This window comes from Miscanthus floridulus, chromosome 10, assembly GCF_019320115.1.
Source record: "Miscanthus floridulus cultivar M001 chromosome 10, ASM1932011v1, whole genome shotgun sequence".
Taxonomy (NCBI): domain Eukaryota; kingdom Viridiplantae; phylum Streptophyta; class Magnoliopsida; order Poales; family Poaceae; genus Miscanthus; species Miscanthus floridulus.
Window position 1 is genome coordinate 21,939,695 of NC_089589.1, and position 6,000 is coordinate 21,945,694.

Consider the following 6,000-nt stretch of genomic DNA (forward strand, 5'->3'; position numbering starts at 1 on the left):
GTCATTATCGTTTTTTCCTCTTTTTGGTTTGGTAGACATATCATTGACATAGAACACCTGATTCACATCCTTGGCAAGGACGAATGGTTCGTCTTTGTACCCAATATTACTAAGGTCTACTGTTGTCATTCCATACTCGTTGTCTACTGTTACCCCGCCTCCGGTCACCTTGACCCATTGGCACTTGAACAATGGGATCTTCAAAGTAGGTGCATATTCTAGTTCCCATATTTCATCTATGCGTCCATAATATGTCTGCTTATTCCCATTCAGGTCTGTGGCATCTATGCGGACACCACTGTTTTGGTTGGTACTCCTTTTATCTTGGGCTACTATGTAGAATATGTTCCCATTTATCTCGTACCCTTTGTATGTGACGATATGCCATGATGGTTGCATAGCCAATAAATACAGTTGCTCATGGATGCTCTCGTCACCTTGACATTTTTTTCGCAACCAACCGCCGAAAGTTTCCATGTGCTTACGCGTAATCCAAGCTTCAGTCTTCCCTGGAAACTCGGATCGTAAGAGATCCTTGTGTGTCTCAATATACGGATCTACCAAAGAGGAGTTCTGTAGAACTGTGTAGTGCGCTTTATTGAAATAATCATCATCCGTACCAATATATGTTTTCCTCCCTAGTGTCCCCCTTTCCGCTTAGTCTCCCTTCATGTCTCGATTCAGGAACACCAATCGAGTCAAGGTCGGGAATAAAGTCAACATAGAACTCAATGACCTCTTCTGTTCCATAGCCCTTGGCGATGCTTCCTTCTGGACGAGCACGGTTGTGATCATATTTCTTCAGGACTCCCATGAATCTCTCTAAGGGGAACATGTTGTGTAGGAACACAGGACCGAGAGTGAAAATCTCCTTGACTAGGTGAACTAGGAGGTGTGTCATAATATCAAAGAAGGAAGGAGGGAACACCAACTCAAAGCTGACGAGACATTGAACCACATCATTCTGTAGTTTAGCTAGATCAGTTGGATCAATTGCCTTCTGAGAAATTGCATTGAGGAATGCACATAGCTTCATGGTGGCTAGACGTACATTTGGAGGTAGAATTCCTCTTAATGCAACTGGAAGTAATTGTGTCATGAGAACGTGACAGTCATGGGACTTTAAGTTATAGAATTTCTTCTCTGCAACATTTATAATACCCTTTATATTCGAGGAGAATCCAGATGGTACCTTGATGTTGTTTAAGCATTCAAACATGATTTCCTTCTCCTCTTTGCTTAGAGTGTAGCTAGCAGGACGTAAGTAATGGCGTCCATCATCTGTCTTCTCTGGATGCAGGTTGTCTCTTTCTCTCAAACAACGCAGGTCCTGTCGTGCTTCAAATGTGTCCTTAGGCTTTCCATACACACCCATAAAGCCTAGCAGGTTCACACAAAGATTCTTCGTCAGGTGCATCACGTCGATCGAGCTGCGGACCTCTAGAACTTGCCAATAGGGTAGGTCCCAAAATATGGACTTCTTCTTCCACATGGGTGCATGACCGTTAGCGTCATTCGGAACAGGTTGGCTTCCATGTCCTTTTCCAAAGACGACTTTCACATCATTGACCATATCGAGTACATCCTCACCGGTTCGGTTGTGAGGCTTGGTCAGGTGGTCTGCCTTCCCTTTAAAATGCTTGCCTTTCTTTCTTACGGGGTGATTTGCAGGAAGAAATCGACGATGGCCAAGGTACACGACCTTTCGACATTTTTTCAAGAATACACCTCTAATATCACCGAAGCAGTGTGTGCATGCATTATATCCCTTATTTGACTGTCCTGAAAGATTACTTAGAGCAGGCCAATCATTGATTGTTATGAACAACAATGCTCGCAGATCAAAGTGTTCCTGTTTGTACTCATCCCACACACATACACCTTCTTTATTCCACAAAATGAGAAGTTCGTCAATAAGTGGTCTCAGGTACACATCGATGTCATTGCCAGGTTGCTTCGGGCCTTGGATGAGCACAGGCATCATAATGAACTTCCGCTTCATGCATAACCAAGGAGGAATGTTGTAGATACTTAGAGTAATAGGCCAAGTGCTATGACTACTGTTCTGCTCTCCAAAAGGATTGATATCATCTGTACTTAAAGCAAACCTTAAGTTTCTTGCGTCATTTGCAAACTCCGGGAATTCTCTATCAATTGCTCTCCACTGGGACCCATCAGCAGGGTGTCTCAACATATTGTCTACCTTACGGTCTTCTTTGTGCCATCGCAACAATTTTGCATGTTCTTTGTTTCTGAACAGACGTTTCAAGCGTGGTATTATAGGAGCATACCACATAACCTTGGCAAGGATTTTCTTCTGCGGACGTTCGCCCTCAACATCACTAGGGTCATCTCGCCTGATCTTATACCGCGACACATGGCATATCGGGCATGCATCCAATTTCTCGTACTCTTTGCCACGGTACAGGATGCAGTCATTAGGACATGCATGTATCTTCTCTATTTCTAGCCCCATAGGACAGACAACTTATTTTGCTTCGTAGGTAGTGGCGGGCAATTCATTGTCCTTCGGAAGCATCTTCTTTTGAATTTTTAGTAACTCTCCAAATCCCTTGTCAGATACACCATTCTTTGCCTTCCATTGCAGCAATTCTAGTGTGGTTCCCAACTTTTTGTGCCCTGCATCACAAGTTGGGTACAACAATTTCTTGTCATCTTCTAGCATCCGCTCGAACTTGATCTTCTCCTTTTCACTTTCACATTCTCTTTGTGCGTCACGAATGACCTGAGAAAGATCATCAGCCGGCTCATCTTCTGCGGCTACCTCTTCTTCAGCTTCTCCCATTGCAGTATCATTGAAGCATGCACCATCGGGAATAATATCATTGTCGTCCCATTGTTCTTCTTCACCTTCTTCCATTACAACACCGGTTTCTCCGTGCTTTGTCCAACAAATATAGTTTGGCATGAAACCCGACTTGAACAAGTGTGAATGAAGAGTCCTTGAGCAAGGATATTCCACCGTATTCTTACATATGGCACATGGGCAGCACATGAAACCGTCGCGTTTGTTTGCCTCGGCCGCACGTAACAAAGAATGCACACCGTCAATGAACTCTTGGGAGCGGCGATCAGCATTATACATCCAATGACGGCTCATCTGCATTACATGACATAAATACCATATTAAAACCTAGATGATAATTAATTATTTATACAACATGCGTGCCACCACAAAAGATACAAATTTATGAAAGCATCGCTACAATGTAGACAATCCCAACTACCACTAAAAGAACTAAAGCTAAAATACATTTTAGTAGCACTAGGATTTCACGACCAATCTCAACTAAAATAGATAGATTCCCCGATTGTGCAACATCTTTGGGCTTCTTCGGCTGGATCACTGCCTCATTAGCCGTCGTATCTGCCTGTTGTGCAAGATATTTTTGCACGAGTTTAACATACTCTTCCTCCCAGTAGAAGCCTGAACATCGTCCACTGCCATCCCACTGAAATTAAAACAAAAAATTAGAACTTTAATCACAACCATCATGAAAATAGGTATAAACTAACCATAATCATTAAATACGATAAAATAACTCACATTGCGATCCGGACACTTGTAGAAGATACGATCCTTGTTGGGACCCTCCTTCTTCACTCGGTACTCCATCACAATCTTCGTCTCATCACGACACTTGCCGCATGGAATGAGAGGGAGGCCCGGCCTAAGTCGCTTTGGAAACCCATGAGAGGCCGAGGACCCGGAAGCAGTTGCCATCTACTCTCTATACTCATTTTTTAATACACTATAAATTTCTCCTTTTATAAACAAATAAAATTAAGAAACTATAAAATTATCTAGATCTCTAAACAATGATATTTTTAATGGTCATTGTGTTCTCGTCTTTTACTACGGCAGGTAAGTAATTCACATGATATTTCCGCAAATTAACAGAAGAATGGGAGTGTACACACATAACAGACTACTGCGACGATATCGGGACGTGTGAATAAATAACCATCCGTACTAGTTGACCTTGCTTACGTGATCATCTCGGCGAGCATTTCTCCACAGGACGGCACCGTACTTGGTCACGGAAGAGCTCCAATTCTACGAGGAAGGGAACACGGTCTTCCACGACCATTGCCACTCTCCCTCGTAGAATCAAAGCTCCTCCTTGACGTCCGTTACCGCTCCGCAGAGAACATGCTCGCCGAAATGAACACGGTCCGCTAGTTCAACTAGTACGGATTTTCTATAATTTTCTAACTATTTTCTAAGTTTTTCATTTCATAAAAAGTTAAAATAAAAAGTACGGTGATTGACAGACTACTGCGACGATATCGGGACATGTGAATAAATAACCATCCGTACTAGTTGAACTTGCTTACGTGATTATCTCGGCGAGCATTTCTCCACCGGACGGCACCGTACTTGGTCAAGGAAGAGCTCCGATTCTACGAGGAAGGGAACACGGTCTTCCACGACCGTTGTCGCTCTCCCTCGTAGAATCAAAGCTCCTCCTTGACGTTCGTTACCATTCGGCAGAGAACATGCTCGCCGACATGAACACGGTCCGCTAGTTCAACTAGTACGGATTTTCTATAATTTTCTAACTATTTTCTAAGTTTTTCATTTCATAAAAAGTTAAAATAAAAAGTACGGTGATTGATAGACTACTGCGACGATATCGGGACATGTGAATAAATAACCATCCGTACTAGTTGAACTTGCTTACGTGATCATCTCGGCGAGCATTTCTCCACCGGACGGCACCGTACTTGGTCAAGGAAGAGCTCCAATTCTACGAGGAAGGGAACACGGTCTCCCACGACCGTTGCCGCTCTCCCTCGTAGAATTAAAGCTCCTCCTTGATGTCCGTTACCGCTCGACAGAGAACATGGTCGCCGAGATGAACACGGTCCGCAAGTTCAACTAGTACGGATTTTCTATAATTTTCTAACTATTTTCTAAGTTTTTATTTCATAAAAAGTTAAAATAAAAAGTACGGTGATTGACAGACTACTGCGACGATATCGGGACATATGAATAAATAACCATCCATACTAGTTGAACTTGCTTACGTGATCATCTCGGCGAGCATTTCTCCACCGGACGGCACCGTACTTGCCATAGAAGAGCTCCGATTCTACGAGGAAGGGAACACGGTCTTCCACGACCGTTGCCGCTCTCCCTCGTAGAATCAAAGCTCCTCCTTGACGTCCGTTACCGCTCGGCAGAGAACATGGTCGCCGAGATGAACACGGTCCGCAAGTTCAACTAGCTACTTTAACCTTCTTTCATGTAAATATGCAAGCTTGAAGTGATTTTAAGCTCAAATTGCTTACAAATGAAAAAAACCACAATAAAGAACCATATATATAGTGAACAAAATGAGATAAGACAATGGTGAAAAATGAGAGTATGAGATTGGTAACCTTTACAACTGAAGAATCGACGGAGAAATCGAAGAAATCGACGGAGGAATCGAAGAATGGATGGAGGAACAATGGAGGGAGGGAGGAAGCAAGGACACTACTGCAGTGAGCTTCAAAATGTGCTAAGCTCGGGCTCGGGGAGGAAGGAGACGGCCGGAATATAAAGGGGGGACCTTTAGTCCCGGTTGGTGGCTCCAACCGGGACTAAAGGTAACTTTCCAACCCCGGGCACAGCCACGGCCCGGGAGTAGACCTTTACTCCCGGTTGGAGCCACCAACCGGGAGTAAAAGTATACCTTTAGTCCCGGTTGGTGGCTCCAACCGGGACTAAAGGTCCCTGCCACCTCTGTCTGGCGCAGTAGCCGTTGGGCAGGGACCTTTAGTCCCAGTTGGAGCCACCAACCGGGACTAAAGGTATTTCTAGTCCCGGGGGCAAAAAATTCCGGGACTAGAGCCCATTTTGGCCGAGGATCAAAGGTCTGTTCTCTACTATACGCCAGACAATGAGCTCAGGTGGGAAGAGAGGAGGATTGCAACTTGTCAATGTTACTGTGCTTATAATCCAGCCGAACACTGCACCATTGAGTTGTTGAT